General features: G+C 48.1%; 1 long non-coding RNA gene across 2 annotated transcripts in view; it reads right to left on the reverse strand.

The window, feature by feature from the left end:
* LOC142732896 (uncharacterized) overlaps positions 1 to 18009 on the reverse strand; it is a 79130-nt gene extending 61121 nt beyond the window's left edge. For both annotated transcript variants that reach the window (XR_012879731.1, XR_012879730.1), the window contains exons 1-2: positions 17908 to 18009; positions 12126 to 12270 (exon numbers count right to left, since the gene is read on the reverse strand). This is a non-coding gene — a long non-coding RNA (uncharacterized LOC142732896). The remainder of the gene's footprint in view (positions 1 to 12125; positions 12271 to 17907) is intronic.
* Between the last annotated feature and the right edge of the window lie 3239 nt (positions 18010 to 21248).

Consider the following 21248-nt stretch of genomic DNA (forward strand, 5'->3'; position numbering starts at 1 on the left):
TCACCGCATCCGTAAGAGTCAGAACGATTACAATATAATGTTATTTACCCGCACGGTGAACACCGTAAAAAACATAAACATAACTGGTATCACCGCATCCGTAAGAGTCAGAACGATTACAATATAATGTTATTTACCCGCACGGTGAACACCGTAAAAACATAAACATAACTGGTATCACCACATCCGTAAGAGTCAGAACGATTACAATATAATGTTATTTACCCGCACGGTGAACACCGTAAAAACATAAACATAACTGGTATCACCACATCCGTAAGAGTCAGAACGATTACAATATAATGTTATTTACCAGCACGGTGAACACCGTAAAAACATAAACATAACTGGTATCACCGCATCCGTAAGAGTCAGAACGATTACAATATAATGTTATTTACCCGCACGGTGAACACCGTAAAAACATAAACATAACTGGTATCACCGCATCCGTAAGAGTCAGAACGATTACAATATAATGTTATTTACCCGCACGGTGAACACCGTAAAAACATAAACATAACTGGTATCACCGCATCCGTAAGAGTCAGAACGATTACAATATAATGTTATTTACCCGCACGGTGAACACCGTAAAAAACATAAACATAACTGGTATCACCGCATCCGTAAGAGTCAGAACGATTACAATATAATGTTATTTACCCGCACGGTGAACACCGTAAAAACATAAACATAACTGGTATCACCACATCCGTAAGAGTCAGAACGATTACAATATAATGTTATTTACCCGCACGGTGAACACCGTAAAAACATAAACATAACTGGTATCACCGCATCCGTAAGAGTCAGAACGATTACAATATAATGTTATTTACCCGCACGGTGAACACGGAAAAAACATAAACATAACTGGTATCACCGCATCCGTAAGAGTCAGAACGATTACAATATAATGTTATTTACCCGCACGGTGAACACCGTAAAAACATAAACATAACTGGTATCACCGCATCCGTAAGAGTCAGAACGATTACAATATAATGTTATTTACCCGCACGGTGAACACCGTAAAAACATAAACATAACTGGTATCACCACATCCGTAAGAGTCAGAACGATTACAATATAATGTTATTTACCCGCACGGTGAACACCGTAAAAACATAAACATAACTGGTATCACCGCATCCGTAAGAGTCAGAACGATTACAATATAATGTTATTTACCCGCACGGTGAACACCGTAAAAACATAAACATAACTGGTATCACCACATCCGTAAGAGTCAGAACGATTACAATATAATGTTATTTACCCGCACGGTGAACACCGTAAAAACATAAACATAACTGGTATCACCGCATCCGTAAGAGTCAGAACGATTACAATATAATGTTATTTACCCGCACGGTGAACACCGTAAAAACATAAACATAACTGGTATCACCACATCCGTAAGAGTCAGAACGATTACAATATAATGTTATTTACCCGCACGGTGAACACCGTAAAAACATAAACATAACTGGTATCACCGCATCCGTAAGAGTCAGAACGATTACAATATAATGTTATTTACCAGCACGGTGAACACCGTAAAAACATAAACATAACTGGTATCACCACATCCGTAAGAGTCAGAACGATTACAATATAATGTTATTTACCCGCACGGTGAACACCGTAAAAACATAAACATAACTGGTATCACCGCATCCGTAAGAGTCAGAACGATTACAATATAATGTTATTTACCCGCACGGTGAACACCGTAAAAACATAAACATAACTGGTATCACCGCATCCGTAAGAGTCAGAACGATTACAATATAATGTTATTTACCCGCACGGTGAACACCGTAAAAACATAAACATAACTGGTATCACCGCATCCGTAAGAGTCAGAACGATTACAATATAATGTTATTTACCCGCACGGTGAACACCGTAAAAACATAAACATAACTGGTATCACCGCATCCGTAAGAGTCAGAACATGCAAAAAAGCCAAGGTCTGAACATGTAGGACCCCTAGATAATGGTAATGGGGAGTTGATCACAGGGGATCAAGAGAAGGCAGAGTTACTAAATGGGTTCTTTAGCTCTGTATATACAACAGAAGAAGGAGCAGCTGATGTAGCCGGTGCCAGTGCTGTTAATATATCAGTTGATATACTGAATTGGATGAATGTAGAGATGGTCCAAGCTAAATTAAATAAAATAAATGTGCACAAGGCTCCGGGACCAGATGGGTTACACCCTGGAGTTCTTAAAGAGCTTAGTTCAGTTATTTCTGTCCCCCTTTTCATAATATTCAGAGAATCTCTAGTGACTGGTATAGTGCCAAGGGACTGGCGCAGGGCAAATGTGGTGCCTATTTTCAAAAAGGGCTCTAGGTCTTCCCCGGGTAATTATAGACCAGTAAGCTTAACATCCATCGTGGGGAAAATGTTTGAGGGGCTATTGAGGGACTATATACAGGATTATGTGACAATAAATAGCATTATAAGTGACAGCCAGCACGGTTTTACTAAGGACAGAAGTTGTCAAACTAACCTAATCTGTTTTTATGAAGAGGTGAGCAGAAGTCTAGACAGAGGGGCCGCTATGGATTTAGTGTTTTTGGACTTTGCAAAGGCATTTGACACTGTCCCCCATAGACACCTAATGGGTAAATTAAGGACTATAGGTTTAGAAAATATAGTTTGTAATTGGATTGAGAATTGGCTCAAGGACCGTATCCAGAGGGTTGTGGTCAATGATTCCTTCTCTGAATGGTCCCCGGTTATAAGTGGTGTACCCCAGGGTTCAGTGCTGGGACCACTATTATTCAACTTATTTATTAATGATATAGAGGATGGGATTAATAGCACTATTTCTATTTTTGCAGATGACACCAAGCTATGTAATATAGTTCAGACTATGGAAGATGTTCATGAATTACAGGCAGATTTAAACAAACTAAGTGTTTGGGCGTCCACTTGGCAAATTAAGTTTAATGTAGATAAATGTAAAGTTATGCATCTGGGTACCAACAACCTGCATGCATCATATGTCCTAGGGGGAGCTACACTGGCGGATTCACTTGTTGAGAAGGATCTGGGTGTACTTGTAAATCATAAACTCAATAACAGCATGCAGTGTCAATCAGCTGCTTCAAAGGCCAGCAGGATATTGTCGTGTATTAAAAGAGGCATGGACTCGCGGGACAGGGATGTAATAATGCCACTTTACAAAGCATTAGTGAGGACTCATCTAGAATATGCAGTTCAGTTCTGGGCTCCAGTTCATAGAAAGGATGCCCTGGAGTTGGAAAAAATACAAAGAAGAGCAACGAAGCTAATAAGGGGCATGGAGAATTTAAGTTATGAGGAAAGATTGAAAGAATTAAACCTATTTAGCCTTGAAAAAAGAAGACTAAGGGGGGACATGATTAACTTATATAAATATATTAATGGCACATACAAAAAATATGGTGAAATCCTGTTCCTTGTAAAACCCCCTCAAAAGACAAGGGGGCACTCCCTCCGTCTGGAGAAAAAAAGGTTCAACCTGCAGAGGCGACAAGGCTTCTTTACAGTGAGAACTGTGAATTTATGGAATAGCCTACCGCAGGAGCTGGTCACAGCAGGGACAGTAGATGCTGCAAAAAAGGGTTAGATAATTTCCTAGAACAAAAAAATATTAGCTCCTATGTGTAGAAATTTTTCCTTCCCTTTTCCCTTCCCTTGGTTGAACTTGATGGACATGTGTCTTTTTTCAGCCGTACTAACTATGTAACTATGTAACTATGTAACTATGATTACAATATAATGTTATTTACCCGCACGGTGAACACCGTAAAAACATAAACATAACTGGTATCACCGCATCCGTAAGAGTCAGAACGATTACAATATAATGTTATTTACCCGCACGGTGAACACCGTAAAAAACATTTTTAAAAAATAAAAAAACACTAGCAGCTCTAAAAAAAAAAAAAAAAAAAAAAAAAAAGAAGATCAAAAACTGCAGCTCATCCTACAAAAAATAAGCCCTCACTCCGCTACATCGACGGAAAAATAAAAAAAGTTCTGGTTCTGATTATACAGTTTTTTTTTTTTCCAAGGACAATTAGGGTGTGGCTTCTTTGGTGGGTGTCTTATAGGGCGTGGTATATCTCATGGGTCTGGCTAATGGGGCATGGTTTTCTTCCCAGAATTTCTGCATCCAAATAAGCAAACAAAACCGTCTGCACTAGTTTGGCTGACAACCACTATGGTGGCCGGTATCTCTCTGGTTATCTGGTTTTTACAGGCAGGTGATGTCTCACTTTATCACTAGGGCGAGGTGATATGTGCTGACCACTACTGGCAGCGTAAATACCAGCGCAGATAGTGTCACACTGTAGATGGTGTGCTCCTTGTAGATGGTGCTCCACACTGCCCCCTGTAGATAATGCCACACACAGCCCACTATAGATAGGACCACACACTGCTCCTTGTAGATATTACCACACACGCCGCTCCCTGTAGATATTACCACACACGCCGCCCCTTGTAGATATTACCACACACGCCGCCCCTTGTAGATATTACCACACACGCCGCTCCCTGTAGATATTGCCACACACGCCGCTCCCTGTAGATATTGCCACACACGCCGCTCCCTGTAGATATTGCCACACACGCCGCTCCCTGTAGATATTGCCACACACGCCGCTCCCTGTAGATATTGCCACACACGCCGCTCCCTGTAGATATTGCCACACACGCCGCTCCCTGTAGATAGGGCCACACACGCCGCCCCCTGTAGATAGGGCCACACACAGCCCCCCTGTAGATAGGGCCACACACAGCCCCCCTGTAGATAGGGCCACACACAGCCCCCCTGTAGATAGGGCCACACACAGCCCCCCTGTAGATAGGGCCACACACAGCCCCCCTGTAGATAGGGCCACACACAGCCCCCCTGTAGATAGGGCCACACACAGCCCCCCTGTAGATAGGGCCACACACAGCCCCCCTGTAGATAGGGCCACACACAGCCCCCCTGTAGATAGGGCCACACACAGCCCCCCTGTAGATAGGGCCACACACAGCCCCCCTGTAGATAGGGCCACACACAGCCCCCCTGTAGATAGGGCCACACACAGCCCCCCTGTAGATAGGGCCACACACAGCCCCCCTGTAGATAGGGCCACACACAGCCCCCCTGTAGATAGGGCCACACACAGCCCCCCTGTAGATAGGGCCACACACAGCCCCCCTGTAGATAGGGCCACACACAGCCCCCCTGTAGATAGGGCCACACACAGCCCCCCTGTAGATAGGGCCACACACAGCCCCCCTGTAGATAGGGCCACACACAGCCCCCCTGTAGATAGGGCCACACACAGCCCCCCTGTAGATAGGGCCACACACAGCCCCCCTGTAGATAGGGCCACACACAGCCTCCCTGTAGATAGGGCCACACACAGCCCCCCTGTAGATAGGGCCACACACAGCCCCCCTGTAGATAGGGCCACACACAGCCCCCCTGTAGATAGGGCCACACACAGCCCCCCTGTAGATAGGGCCACACACAGCCCCCCTGTAGATAGGGCCACACACAGCCCCCCTGTAGATAGGGCCACACACAGCCCCCCTGTAGATAGGGCCACACACAGCCCCCCTGTAGATAGGGCCACACACAGCCCCCCTGTAGATAGGGCCACACACAGCCCCCCTGTAGATAGGGCCACACACAGCCCCCCTGTAGATAGGGCCACACACAGCCCCCCTGTAGATAGGGCCACACACAGCCCCCCTGTAGATAGGGCCACACACAGCCCCCCTGTAGATAGGGCCACACACAGCCCCCCTGTAGATAGGGCCACACACAGCCCCCCTGTAGATAGCGCCACACACAGCCCCCCTGTACATAGCGCCACACACAGCCCACCTGTACATAGCGCCACACACAGCCCACCTGTACATAGCGCCACACACAGCCCACCTGTACATAGCGCCACACACAGCCCACCTGTACATAGCGCCACACACAGCCCACCTGTAGATAGGGCCACACACAGCCCCCTTGTAGATAGGGCCACACACAGCCCACTTGTAGATAGGGCCACACACAGCCCACTTGTAGATAGGGCCACACACAGCCCACCTGTACATAGCGCCACACACAGCCCCCTGTAGATAGCGCCACACACAGCCCCCTGTAGATAGCGAGACCAAAAGAGAAAATAAATGCTGAGAAACAAAGAAGTAATGAAAATACAAAAATATTTTATTAACATATAATAAGACATGTAAAAAGAATCCATAAACCCACAGTAAAAACACGGATCCTTGACTGGAGCATTAACCAAACCATGTATCTATATATGAACGGTTAGTGAGACACATGTGTATCCCTTGATGGAAAATAATATGACATGAGTGTGTGAGCGTCTTTGAGAGTATAGTCTATTAAAGTAAATAGGTCAGCTATGTGCATATGTGAATGCAAAGTACTGTAGACTAAATAGAATCACACCCTATAGTCAAAAAATAAGTTAGCAGTACTATGGTACAATAAACGTAACAACACACATGTCATTTATCAATGCAATGGGATCAAACATGCAGAGATTCCGTAATAAGGTAAGTAAAGTACACAAAATAGATGAGGTCTCACATACCCATAATGAATGAACAGAATGAATGCAGCCAAGGTCCACCCCAACGCGCGTTTCGGCGCTAATGCCACACACTGCTCCCTGTAGGGAATGCCACACACTGCTCCCTGTAGGGAATGCCACACATTGCTCCCTGTAGGGAATGCCACACACTGCCCCTTGTAGATTGGGCCACACACAGCCCCCCTGTAGATAGGGCCACACACAGCCCCCCTGTAGATAGGGCCACACACAGCCCCCCTGTAGATAGCGCCACACTCAGTGCCCCTTGTAGATGGCGCTCAACACTGCCCCTGTAGATAGCGCCACACACAGCCCCCCTGTAGATAGCGCCACACACAGCCCCCCTGTAGATAGGGCCCCATACAGCCCCCCTGTAGATAGGGCTCCATACAGCCCCCCTGTAGATAGGGCCCCATACAGCCCCCCTGTAGATAGGGCCCCATACAGCCCCCCTGTAGATAGGGCCCCATACAGCCCCCCTGTAGATAGGGCCCCATACAGCCCCCCTGTAGATAGGGCCCCATACAGCCCCCCTGTAGATAGGGCCCCATACAGCCCCCCTGTAGATAGGGCCCCATACAGCCCCCTGTAGATAGGGCCCCATACAGCCCCCCTGTAGATAGGGCCCCATACAGCCCCCCTGTAGATAGGGCCCCATACAGCCCCCCTGTAGATAGGGCCACATACAGCCCCCCTGTAGATATGGCCACACACATCGCACCTGTAGATAGGGACACACACAGCCTACTTGTAGATAGCGCCACACACAGCCCACCTGTAGATAGCGCGACACACAGCCCCCTGTAGATAGCGCCACACTCAGTGCCCCTTGTAGATGGCGCTCCACACTGCCCCCTGCAGATGGCGCCACACACAGCCCCCTGGGACACACACAGCCTACTTGTAGATAGCGCGACACACAGCCCACCTGTAGATAGCGCGACACACAGCCCCCTGTAGATAGCGCCACACTCAGTGCCCCTTGTAGATGGCGCTCCACACTGCCCCCTGCAGATGGCGCCACACACAGCCCCCTGTAGATAGCGCCACACACAGCCCCCTGTAGATCGCGCCACAAACAGTCCTACTGTGGATAGCGCCACAAACAGCCCCCCTGTGGATAGCACCACACCCCCCCCTTGTAGAAAGCACCACACCCTCTTGTAGATTGCTCCACACACAGCCCTCCTGTAGATTGCGCCACACACAGCCCCCTTGTAGGGAGAGCCACACACATCACCTTGTGGATAATGCCACATACCCCCCTTGTAGATAACACCACATACCCCCCTTGTAGATAGCGCCACAAACATCCCCTTGTAGAAAGCGCCACACCCCCCCTTGTACATAGTGCCACAAAGGGCCGGCCAGAACGGTGTGCCATTGCACTGGGTGCATCACTCTAGCAGGTGGAAGGGGGCGCTGCACTGGCTACCTTTCCCCTGCTTGTTTCAGAAGCGCCCGGGCCCGGTGACTCAGCATCCGCCTTTCCGCCCATAGTAGCCATAGCGGCGACACCGGGAATGAGGACGCCCATGCTGCCAGTCGGGATCGGCCCCCCATGGCCGGCGGCACTGCTAGCAGCTGCTACAGCTGTAGCAACGCCACATTCAATAGTGTCTGCGTGATCAGTACACAGGTACTATTAAATACTATAGCAAAGCAGGAAGGTATCTCCCAGCTCTGCTATCTGCTAGCGCCACTGTGTGGCTGGGGATTCCGCTCCTGGATGGAGCGCTTGAGTCATCAAGCGCTCCGTCCAGGAGCGGAATCTCCAGCCACAGGGGGATTCCGCTCTTTCAGGGAGCTACAGTAGCGCTATGTACAGGAAGGGGGGGGGGGTTCTATCACCTACAATGGGGCTGTGTGGCACTATCTACAGGGGAATCTGTGAGTGGTGGGCTGATGGTCATTTAAGTGAGAGTGGCGGGCTGATGGTCTTCAAGTGGTTTTCACCTCTGACCTCCAATTAAAGTTAATAGGAGGCAGAAAATACCTGTGGCGTTCGTTTGGAGCTTTCTTTGCCTACGTCTTTTCCGTTAGCTTCAACGGCTTAAAAAAAAAGTCAAACAACGCTCTCAATTTAAAATCTGCCTTAAAATTCCTGAAGGAATTTTGGGGGGAGTATGGCACTGTCTACATCGGGAGGTGGGGGGCTGTATGGCACTGTCTACAAGGGGGAGGTGAGGGGCTGTATGGCACAATCTACAGGGGGCACTATCTACAAGGGGGGCTGTGTGTGTGCCAGCGAGGGGAGGGGGGCATTATAAAATTCCTGAAGGAATTTTGAGGAAGATATTTTCTGCCTTACAAAAAACGCTGTGTGAACATATTCTCAGTGTAGTGCTTGTTTTTAGCTGTTTTCTGTCTTTCTCGAAACAATTTTTGGTAGGGGTGCCCTGAGGAAATTTAATTTTTCCAGTGGTGCCTCGAGTCCGAAAAGGTTGGGAAACTCTGCACTAGGCTACAGGATCACGCCGGCCTACGCAAGGATCCCGTCGCGGAGCAGCTCAGTTCCTCTTGGGAACGGGGCCTAGAGGAGTACAATTTTTTTGTGTTTGGGGCACTGTCTACAAGGAGCAGGTGGGGGGGTTGGGGGGAGTATGTCACTGTCTACATCAGGAGGTGGGGGGCTGTATGGCACTGTCTACAAGGGGGAGGTGAGGGGCTGTATGGCACTGTCTACATGGGGGAGGTGGGGGGCTATATGTCATGATCTACAAGGGGGAGTTGCGGCTCTGTATGGCGCTGTCTACATGGGGGAGGTGGGGGGTTGTATGTCACGATCTACAAGGGGGAGGTGGGGGAATGAACAGCACTGTCTACAAGGGGGAGGTGGTGGGCTGTATGACACTGTCAACAAGGAGGGGTGGCGGATTATGGCACAGTCTACAGGGAGGCTGTATGGCACAATCTAAAGGGGGCACTATCTACAAGGGGGGCTGTGTGTGTGCCAGCGAGGGGAGGGGGGCATTATACTGTGTGAAGGCCACTAATCAGACATTATTCTGTGTAAGGGCACTACAGGGGGAAATCTACTGTGTATGGCACTTAGGGCGCAAAACACTGTGTGGGCAAAATTAGAGGATAAAATACTGTGTCCTTAAAGGGGTAATAATATATTATATTATTAAATATTATTATTATTTTTGGGGCGTGGCCAGCAAGCAGCATGGATAGTCGTATCTGAGCTGAGCTCCCGGGGACCGTAACCTCTCCTGCTGATTATCCTGTCATCCTGGCTGGTAAATCTTTTTACTGGGACCAGACAAACTCTGGGCATACCTCTCCCCCTCGCAGGCTACCTGGGGACATTCTTCGGTGACTTCGTCGGCCCTGCGGACGGAAACAGTGCACGACGGCCTGGTGTTCTGCTGCAGCCTGCACTCGACGTACTTCCACTTGATATTAACCCAGCCCAGGAGACAACGAAGGACTTGCATCCACTTGCATCGGAGGTACACTGTTTATGCCCGACATCTCTTGCTTCTCCCAGGTGTCTTTTGGTCCTCTCTGTCAGACTCCGTGGTCCTGGTTGCATGGGCTTCTGTTCCTCGTGGCGGCTGGTGGTTAATGGTGGCCTGTCTGTGTCTGCAAGGCACGCATGGTGAAACATTCTTTCTCTGTCTCCCCTGACAGCCGGTGAAGGTACAGACCTCAGGGTCAGTTGGGGACGACAGTTTTGATTTCTCTCAAGGGAGACCCTGAGATTCCATTGTTACCAGTATCTGGATGGTGAGTTGCGGCCTAACGGAGCCATTTTGCATATATGCCTGTTATACATCTATGTCACTGATTTGGCTCACCTGCTCACTATACTTTCTGGGACTGCCTGCCTACCCGGTTCTTTGTCTATAGAGCTTACTTACCATATATAACTTCCTACCAGTGTGCCATACTCTGTTAAAAGGAGACTGTATCTGCTGCCTTACTTTTCCTGCTACACTATTGGTGGGGTGAGACCTACCTATTTCAGCTATACTGTGCACCATGCGTAAATCTAAACCTCAGTCTGCAGTGGATAAGCTAAAAGATTTTGCTCGTACTGATCAGGACGAAGATAATTCCTCTCCACGTAAAACGAGATCTATTCACCTCAAAATTAAAGAGGACGATGCCCGACCGAGTGGCGGCATGGATTCCGACACTGAGCCTAAACCTACGTTACGTCAGGTTTCATTGCAACTTCTATCGGCCATTGATGCTTGCAAAACTTCTTTAAACAGGCCAGATTGATGAGATAAACCTTGATGTCAGTTTGCTCCGTCACAACATGCAGAACCTGAGAGGCTGTATGGGAGAGATGGAGGGGCGACTTTCTCAAGTAGAGGACAGGATTGGTCCTCTTGCTACTACCCTGGCTGCTACTACACGGAAGGCGGATGCTTGTCAATCCAAAACTGATGACCTTGAAAATAGACTGCGTCGTAATAATTTACGTATAATTGGCTTACCGGAAAAATCTGAGGGCAAAACTCCTGAACCGTTTATTGAACAATGGCTCAAGACTAACTTAGAGGCGTCAGCCTTTTCCACTTGCTTTGTGGTTGAGAGGGCACATCGTGTTCCGGCTAAGCCGCTGCCTCAAGGTGCAGCCCCTCGGCAATTCCTGGTTGGGATTCTAAATTACAGAGATCGAGACACGTCTTTGCGTCAGTCCAGGTTGAAAGCTCCATTGAAATTCAACAATTCCACTATTTCCATATTCCCTGACTTTTCTGCAGACCTCCAGAAGCAGCGCGCCATCTCTATGGAGCTCAAAAGAAAGTTTAAGGAGTGAAACATTCCATACTCAATGGCATACCCTGCTCGTCTCCGAATTGCCTATGATGACAAAGTGGTCTTCTTGCATAGCCCGGCGAGAGAGTGGCTCCAGATGCATCCTCCGGTGGCTTGAGTGACTCTTCAGCATTCACCTGTGGGCCCTTCGAGAATGCTCCGTTGATCAGCCTGACATTCTTCACATGATGAACGTTACTGGGTGATATGTTGTATATTTTATGATGTTATACCGTACCTTATGTCGCTATATCTACCATTGGCTATTCAGGTCAGTTGATCCAGAGGGGGATCTCTCTCCTTTCTATATATTGTTCTCATCTGATTCACTGGTAAAAAACAAACAAAAAGACCCAGAACATTTTTCTTATATGCTTACTGATGCCAGGATGGATGCCTGACCAAGACGTAGTCGAGTATTCCCCAATCTAATTTTTCTACCCCAAATGTCTGCCCTACCTATGGTTCTTGGTGGGGACATTTCTGGGTTCTTTTCCTCGGTTACTTTGTTATGTTTGATAGTTGTTCATGTGTATGTCTATGCCACTGACTCTGATAACTCTGTCCATACCTTTTTCTGCTCATCCATTGTATGCTGCTGTACTGCCCAGGACTGGCAATTGATCCTTGATGACGGGCCTCGGGGTTCCCTCATATTAGGCGATCCCGTCCCCCCCTAATCTGTTTACAGGAGATGCACCTCATTAGTGAAAGATCTAGTTACCTTAGGAAACCTTGGATACAATGGGCGTGCCACTCCTTTCACACTTTTTATTCTAGAGGGGTTTCCCTGCTGATACATCGCACTGTACGATGGAATCCAATACAGACGCGAAGAGACCCAGCTGGAGATTTCGTTTTTGTTTATGCTGAAATAGACACGAAGCCATATGTTATTCTGTGTATATATAATCCACCACAGGCTAACACCTCCGTCCTTCAGGCAGCTATTGCTTTTGTACATCAAATTAGGTAATGTCTCCGGCTATAGACCGTTTCTCACAAGATCCCGCCCATAATTTAACACCCACTACTCCTTTGTGTCAGCTGATAGAAGGTTTGGGCTGGATTGATCTATGAAGACATTGTCACCCACAGGTTCTGGAATACACTTGTCATTCTCCTGGGAGACAGGCTCTCTCCAGGATTGATCTATGAAGACATTGTCACCCACAGGTTCTGGAATACACTTGTCATTCTCCTGGGAGACAGGCTCTCTCCAGGATTGGTCTATGAAGACATTGTCACCCACAGGTTCTGGAATACACTTGTCATTCTCCTGGGAGACAGGCTCTCTCCAGGATTGATCTATGAAGACATTGTCACCCACAGGTTCTGGAATACACTTGTCATTCTCCTGGGAGACAGGCTCTCTCCAGGATTGATCTATGAAGACATTGTCACCCACAGGTTCTGGAATACACTTGTCATTCTCCTGGGAGACAGGCTCTCTCCAGGATTGATCTATGAAGACATTGTCACCCACAGGTTCTGGAATACACTTGTCATTCTCCTGGGAGACAGGCTCTCTCCAGGATTGATCTATGAAGACATTGTCACCCACAGGTTCTGGAATACACTTGTCATTCTCCTGGGAGACAGGCTCTCTCCAGGATTGATCTATGAAGACATTGTCACCCACAGGTTCTGGAATACACTTGTCATTCTCCTGGGAGACAGGCTCTCTCCAGGATTGATCTATGAAGACATTGTCACCCACAGGTTCTGGAATACACTTGTCATTCTCCTGGGAGACAGGCTCTCTCCAGGATTGATCTATGAAGACATTGTCACCCACAGGTTCTGGAATACACTTGTCATTCTCCTGGGAGACAGGCTCTCTCCAGGATTGGTCTATGAAGACATTGTCACCCACAGGTTCTGGAATACACTTGTCATTCTCCTGGGAGACAGGCTCTCTCCAGGATTGATCTATGAAGACATTGTCACCCACAGGTTCTGGAATACACTTGTCATTCTCCTGGGAGACAGACTCTCTCCAGGATTGATCTATGAAGACATTGTCACCCACAGGTTCTGGAATACACTTGTCATTCTCCTGGGAGACAGGCTCTCTCCAGGATTGATCTATGAAGACATTGTCACTCACAGGTTCTGGAATACACTTGTCATTCTCCTGGGAGATAGGCTCTCTCCAGGATTGATCTATGAAGACATTGTCACCCACAGGTTCTGGAATACACTTGTCATTCTCCTGGGAGACAGGCTCTCTCCAGGATTGATCTATGAAGACATTGTCACCCACAGGTTCTGGAATACACTTGTCATTCTCCTGGGAGACAGGCTCTCTCCAGGATTGATCTATGAAGACATTGTCACCCACAGGTTCTGGCATACACTTGTCATTCTCCTGGGAGACAGGCTCTCTCCAGGATTGATCTATGAAGACATTGTCACCCACAGGTTCTGGAATACACTTGTCATTCTCCTGGGAGACAGACTCTCTCCAGGATTGATCTATGAAGACATTGTCACCCACAGGTTCTGGAATACACTTGTCATTCTCCTGGGAGACAGGCTCTCTCCAGGATTGATCTATGAAGACATTGTCACCCACAGGTTCTGGAATACACTTGTCATTCTCCCGGGAGACAGGCTCTCTCCAGGATTGATCTATGAAGACATTGTCACCCACAGGTTCTGGAATACACTTGTCATTCTCCTGGGAGACAGGCTCTCTCCAGGATTGATCTATGAAGACATTGTCACCCACAGGTTCTGGAATACACTTGTCATTCTCCTGGGAGACAGGCTCTCTCCAGGATTGATCTATGAAGACATTGTCACCCACAGGTTCTGGAATACACTTGTCATTCTCCTGGGAGACAGGCTCTCTCCAGGATTGATCTATGAAGACATTGTCACCCACAGGTTCTGGAATACACTTGTCATTCTCCTGGGAGACAGACTCTCTCCAGGATTGATCTATGAAGACATTGTCACCCACAGGTTCTGGAATACACTTGTCATTCTCCTGGGAGACAGGCTCTCTCCAGGATTGATCTATGAAGACATTGTCACCCACAGGTTCTGGAATACACTTGTCATTCTCCTGGGAGACAGGCTCTCTCCAGGATTGATCTATGAAGACATTGTCACCCACAGGTTCTGGAATACACTTGTCATTCTCCTGGGAGACAGGCTCTCTCCAGGATTGGTCTATGAAGACATTGTCACCCACAGGTTCTGGAATACACTTGTCATTCTCCTGGGAGACAGACTCTCTCCAGGATTGATCTATGAAGACATTGTCACTCACAGGTTCTGGAATACACTTGTCATTCTCCTGGGAGACAGGTTCTCTCCAGGATTGATTATGATTTTGGTTCTCCTGCCTTATCTCTTTATGTGTCCTCCAGATCACTCTCTTCCAGGGGGATTTCGGACCACAGTGCGATACTGGTCAGGTCGGAATTTCCTGGACAGCGATTGTTACCTACTTGGAAGTTGCATCCTTTCTGGTTGACACTTATTGGACCCTCTGATCGCATCCCAGACCAAATTATACAATGTTTACAAGTACATGATGCACCTATTTCTCATACCCTGAAGTGGGATACCTTTAAGGCGTACTTGCGTGGTTGTTTGCGATCTACAATTTCTTGTATTATAAAGTCCACGGCTCACTCTGAGAGGGAGGCGGGGGAATGTGTGGCCTCCGCAGAGTTGCTGTATATTTCGGATCCCACGGACGCACACAAGGCTAGTTGGTTACATTTCACTCGTTTATATAAACATGTGCTTCACCTTAAGACTAAGCGCAAATTGTTTTATTACACGTCAATATTATTTTGAGATGGAGAATCAATCCAGTCAGTTATTGGCCCACTTAATTAGACACAATAACTCCTCCAATTCAGGATAATGAGGGTGGTCTATTAACAGAGGGGGATGCCATTGCTACCAGATTTAGAAAGGACTATACCATTTTATATAGTTCCACCTCTAATCATACCATCGCAGACGTTGTAGTTTATCTGAGTGATCTGACTTTTCCTACTCTCTCTTCATCGCAGGTTACATTGCTTGACTCCCCTATGATGATGGCGGAACTTCAAGAGGCTATTCGGGAAATGTCTCTCCATAAATCCCCAGGTCCTGATGGGCTCCCTATTGAAGGTTATAGGAGGTATCGGGAACATATGGGCCCCATGTTGTTAGATACTCTTAACCAGGCTTTACTCAGCCACTCACTTCCCTCTACATTTGATGATGCTTCTATTATTGTGCTACTGAAGCCGGATAAAGACCCTGTTGATTGAGGTTCTTATAGACCAATTTCCCTAGTTAACGTAGACTATAAAATCCTACCTAAGATCCTGGCAAAGCGACTGAATCAAGTTGTTCTAACAATGATTCACCCTGACCAAACTGAATTCATGCGCGGTAAATCTACATCTATAAACATTACACGTGTACAGACACTTATGCAGATGGCTAGAATGCGTCATTTGCCTTGGGCTGTCGCTTCATTAGATACTATGAAGGCGTTCGACTCTGTTGAGTGCTCCTTCCTTCTGGCCGGCCTTCACAGCTTTGCTCCTACATTTATCTCATGGATCCAACTTCTCTATAAATCCCTTATGGCTATTGTGGTGGTCAATGGCATCCCCTCGGATTCTTCTCCTCTGGCACGGGGTACGCGGCAGGGATGTCCCCTCTCACCGCTTTTATTTGCTATTGCCATTGAAGCTATAGCTATTAGATTGAGATCCACCCCTATGGTAACTGGTGTGCAGTGGGAGGGAGGGTCTGCTGTGGTGGGCCTGTACGCTGACGAGAAGGTCCTTTTCCTGCGCAGCCCTCATGAGTCTTTTGGTCACGCTGTCCGCTTGCTAGATGCCTTTTTGCCATTTTCTGGGCTTAGGGTTAATTGGCAGAAGTGCCCCATTTCCTACATCAGGAGATCGGCGCTGTAATGTCGGTGACAGTAATGCTTTATATTTAGAAAAACGATCTATATTTACCACGTTAGGAGCGATTTTACATTTATGCTAATGAGTTTCTTAATGCCCAAGTGGGCGTGTTTTTACTTTAGAGCAAGTGGGCGTTGTACAGAGGAGTGTATCACGCTGACCAATCAGTGACCAATCAGCGTCATGCACTCCTCTCCATTCATTTAGTCAGTGCATAGTGACACTGCGTTGTTCACGATCTGCTGTCTTATACTGACACATTAACGTCACTGAAGTGTTTAGACAGTGAATAGACATTCCTTCCAGCCAGGACGCGATGTCTATTCACAATCCCGACACTTCGGTAACGTTTACAGCAGAGCAAAGCGTAATCTCCCTGTAACCGGTCATTAACAGCGAGATCTCGCGAGATTACACTTTGCTCTGCTGTAAGTACCACAGAAACGTTACCGAAGTGTCGGGATTGTGAATAGACATGGCGTCCTGGCTGGAAGGAATGTCTATTCACTGTCTAAACACTTCAGTAACGTTAATGTGTAAGTGACTGAGCCCAGGCTAAGTGTAGAATCCCCAGTCAGAGGGTTGCCGACGCTCTGGCCGGGTATTCCGCTCCCGGAGGAGTGAATGGCAGAGCAGGGAGCGGAGAGTTTCCTGCTCCGCCACAGTATTCAGTAGTACCTGCGTCCTGAGGATGCAAATACAATTGAAAATGGCCGGGACAGTTATTTGCCGGGACTGTCTCTGTAAATTTGGGACAGTCCCGGCAAATTCAGGACTGTTGGCAACTATGAGAATATGGCGACACTAAATAACATTGTTTTCTAACAAAAAGTTATTTCTATGTAAATATCGCACATCATGAAAAAAACCATAGAAATTTGGTATCGTCCGGCAGAATCTAATCCTCGCACCGCGGGACCGGCAGAAAAATAAACAAGAAATAGATCTGAGGGAACAACTAAACCCGTGCTGGTGGTGAAGGGGGTTAACCTGCGGTGCGGATTATAGACACGCAGGATATCGCATTTATACCGCGGATTCGCGGCGCATTTGTTGCAGAATTTCCCCATTAAGTGAAATGGAAAGTCAAGTTCCGCAACAACCGCCATTGTTCCCAGAATCCTCTGCGGCTCCACCGCGTGTTCACAGCAACGCTGCAGGTTACACATATATAAAAAAGAAGGCGTCATGTGACCCCTGCAGCCAATCACAGGCCGGAGAGGTCACATGTCATTATAGGGGTCACCTGGACACGGCCGGAAGAGCAGGGACGTGTTGCTATGGTAACGCTGGGAGAGGTGAGGATCGGCCTTGTTGTATTTCTGGAGTAGATATTCGGGGGGATTATACGGCCACCATTTGGGGTGAATATTCGGGTGATTTCCTTGCGTGTTGTGGGTCGTATTCGCTACGTGTGAACATTCCCTTAAACCGCACGGTGAACGACATTAACAAGAAATGTATAAAAGTCAGTGAATAAGTTGTATGTCCCGAATATTATGTCATTACAAAACACGACTCGTCCCACAAAACATCCGACCACTACAAAGACCAGAAATAACCACTTACCCCAAAGAGGCCGGCACTGGAGGGGTTAAATCCGGGCTAGGAGTCCAGTGGGCGGGGTCACTCAATGATTGACAACAGAGAGAACACCCGACCAGCGCTGCACTTTACCTCATCACGTAACAGCGGAAGGACCTGTGATGACGTCACCACCAAGTGACAGGAAAAGGCGGAGCTTATTAGTGGAGAGAGGCGGAGGTGGAAGGACCTTGGATATCAAGGTCACGTGACCGCGGCATCAGGGGCGGGGAGCTTAGACGTTTGAGCGATGTATGAAGGACCTGTGTGATGATCAAGTGACATGAGGGGTCCTGAGCATCATATATCGGTCATAACAGTGCAAAATATAATGTGTTATGGTAAAAGGACCTGTGATGACATCACCACCACGTGACTGGGACGGGTGGAGCTTATCATTTGAGAAAAGAGGTGGAGACCTATGAAGCTGATCACGTGACATGTGGGGGCGGAGCTCTGTGAGTGGTCCGGTCTCCTGTGCTATGTTGAGAAGCGTTCATGATTACGTCACATGAGGGGTGGGGCTATGCCTCCTCTCCAGTTATAAGCTCCGCCTCTCTTCTCCCGGTCACATGGTGGTGACGTCATTACTGGTCCTTCAGCTGTTGCCGTGTATGATGTAGAGAGCAGCGCTGGTCGGGTGTACGTGACTTCCGGTCACCGCTGTTGTTTAGTGTTCTCTCTGTTATCAGTCAGGAGATTTCCCATGATGCAGTAGTAAGGTTACATGAGGTCATTTCTGTCCGGTTTTGGTGCGTTTTTGTCTGGCACAGTGTTGGTGATTATTATTATTTATTTTAAGTGGTGTAAATATAAAATACAGGAGGGATTAACCCCTTGGTGACATCAGATCTATAGTATTATGCTGTACGTGCGCCGTCACACTAGAAGGAGCGGAGCCTGCACCGTACACGGCTACTGACAGCCGCCTGCAACCGCCAAGATCAGAGACAGCGCAATCCCGGCCGCTTAACCCCTCGTGATTAATAGTGATGGCGGCGTCTGATCAGTTAGAGATCGCGGCTTCCTCTGTCCTCCGAAGAAACTGCGCGATGCCGACCGGTTATATAAACCCCCCTCACACCGCGCAATTACCGGAAATATAAACCCCCTCACACCGCGCAATCACCGGAAATATAAACCCCCCACACCGCACAATCACCGGAAATATAAAACCCCCCACACCGCGCAATCACCGGAAATATAAATCCCTCACACCGCGCAATCACCGGAAATATAAACCCCCCACACCGCGCAATCACCGGAAATATAAAACCCCCTCACACTGCGCAATCACCGGAAATATAAAACCCCTCACACCGCGCAATCACCGGAAATATAAACGCCTCACACCGCGCAATCACCGGAAATATAAACCCCCTCACACCGCGCAATCACCGGAAATATAAAACCCCTCACACCGCGCAATCACCGGAAATATAAAACCCCTCACACCGCGCAATCACCGGAAATATAAACCCCTCACACCGCGCAATCACCGGAAATATAAAACCCTCACACCGCGCAATCACCGGAAATATAAACCCCTCACACCGCGCAATCACCGGAAATATAAACCCCTCACACCGCGCAATCACCGGAAATATAAACCCCCCCACACCGCGCAATCACCGGAAATATAAACCCCTCACACCGCGCAATCGCCGGAAATATAAAACCCCTCACACCGCGCAATCACCGGAAATATAAACCCCTCACACCGCGCAATCACCGGAAATATAAAACCCCTCACACCGCGCAATCACCGGAAATATAAACCCCTCACACCGCGCAATCACCGGAAATATAAACCCCTCACACCGCGCAATCACCGGAAATATAAACCCCTCACACCGCGCAATCACCGGAAATATAAACCCCTCACACCGCGCAATCACCGGAAATATAAAACCCCTCACACCGCGCAATCACCGGAAATATAACACCCCCTCCCCACACCGCGCAATCACCGGAAATATAAACCTCTCACACCCCGCAATCACCGGAAATATAAAACCCCCCCCACACCGCGCAATCACCGGAAATATAAACCCCCTCACACCGCACAATCACCGGAAATATAAACCCCTCACACCGCGCAATCACCGGAAATATAAACCTCTCACACCGCGCAATCACCGGAAATATAAACCCCCCCACACCGCGCAATCACCGGAAATATAAAACCCCTCACACCGCGCAATCACCGGAAATATAAAACCCCTCACACCGCGCAATCACCGGAAATATAAACCCCTCACACCGCGCAATCACCGGAAATATAAACCCCTCACACCGCGCAATCACCGGAAATATAAAACCCCTCACACCGCGCAATCACCGGAAATATAAAACCCCCCACACCGCGCAATCACCGGAAATATAAACCCCTCACACCGCGCAATCACAGGAAATATAAACCCCCCACACCGCGCAATCACCGGAAATATAAACCCCTCACACCGCGCAATCACCGGAAATATAAAACCACTCACACCGCGCAATCACCGGAAATATAAAACCCCTCACACCGCGCAATCACCGGAAATATAAAACACCTCACACCGCGCAATCACCGGAAATATAAACCCCTCACACCGCGCAATCATCAGAAATATAAACCCCCTCACACCGCGCAATCACCGGAAATATAAAACCCCTCACACCGCGCAATCACCGGAAATATAAACCCCTCACACCGCGCAATCACCGGAAATATAAAACCCCTCACACCGTGCAATCACCGGAAATATAAAACCCCTCACACCGCGCAATCACCGGAAATATAAACCCCTCACACCGCGCAATCACCGGAAATATAAACCCCTCACACCGCGCAATCACCGGAAATATAAAACCCCTCACACCGCGCAATCACCGGAAATATAAACCCCCCACACCGCGCAATCACCGGAAATATAAACCCCCCACACCGCGCAATCATCGGAAATATAAACCCCCTCACACCGCGCAATCACCGGAAATATAAACCCCCCACACCGCGCAATCACCGGAAATATAAAACCCCTCACACCGCGCAATCACCGGAAATATAAACCCCTCACACCGCGCAATCACCGGGAATATAACCCCCTCACACCGCGCAATCACCGGAAATATAAAACCCCTCACACCCCGCAATCACCGGAAATATAAACCCCTCACACAGCGCAATCACCGGAAATATAAACCCCTCACACCGCGCAATCACCGGAAATATAAACCCCTCACACCGCGCAATCACCTGAAATATAAACCCCTCACACCGCGCAATCACCGGAAATATAAACCCCCCTCACACCGCGCAATCACCGGAAATATAAACC

The sequence above is a fragment of the Rhinoderma darwinii genome, unplaced genomic scaffold (genome assembly GCF_050947455.1).
Source record: "Rhinoderma darwinii isolate aRhiDar2 unplaced genomic scaffold, aRhiDar2.hap1 Scaffold_931, whole genome shotgun sequence".
NCBI classification, from domain to species: Eukaryota; Metazoa; Chordata; class Amphibia; order Anura; family Rhinodermatidae; genus Rhinoderma; species Rhinoderma darwinii.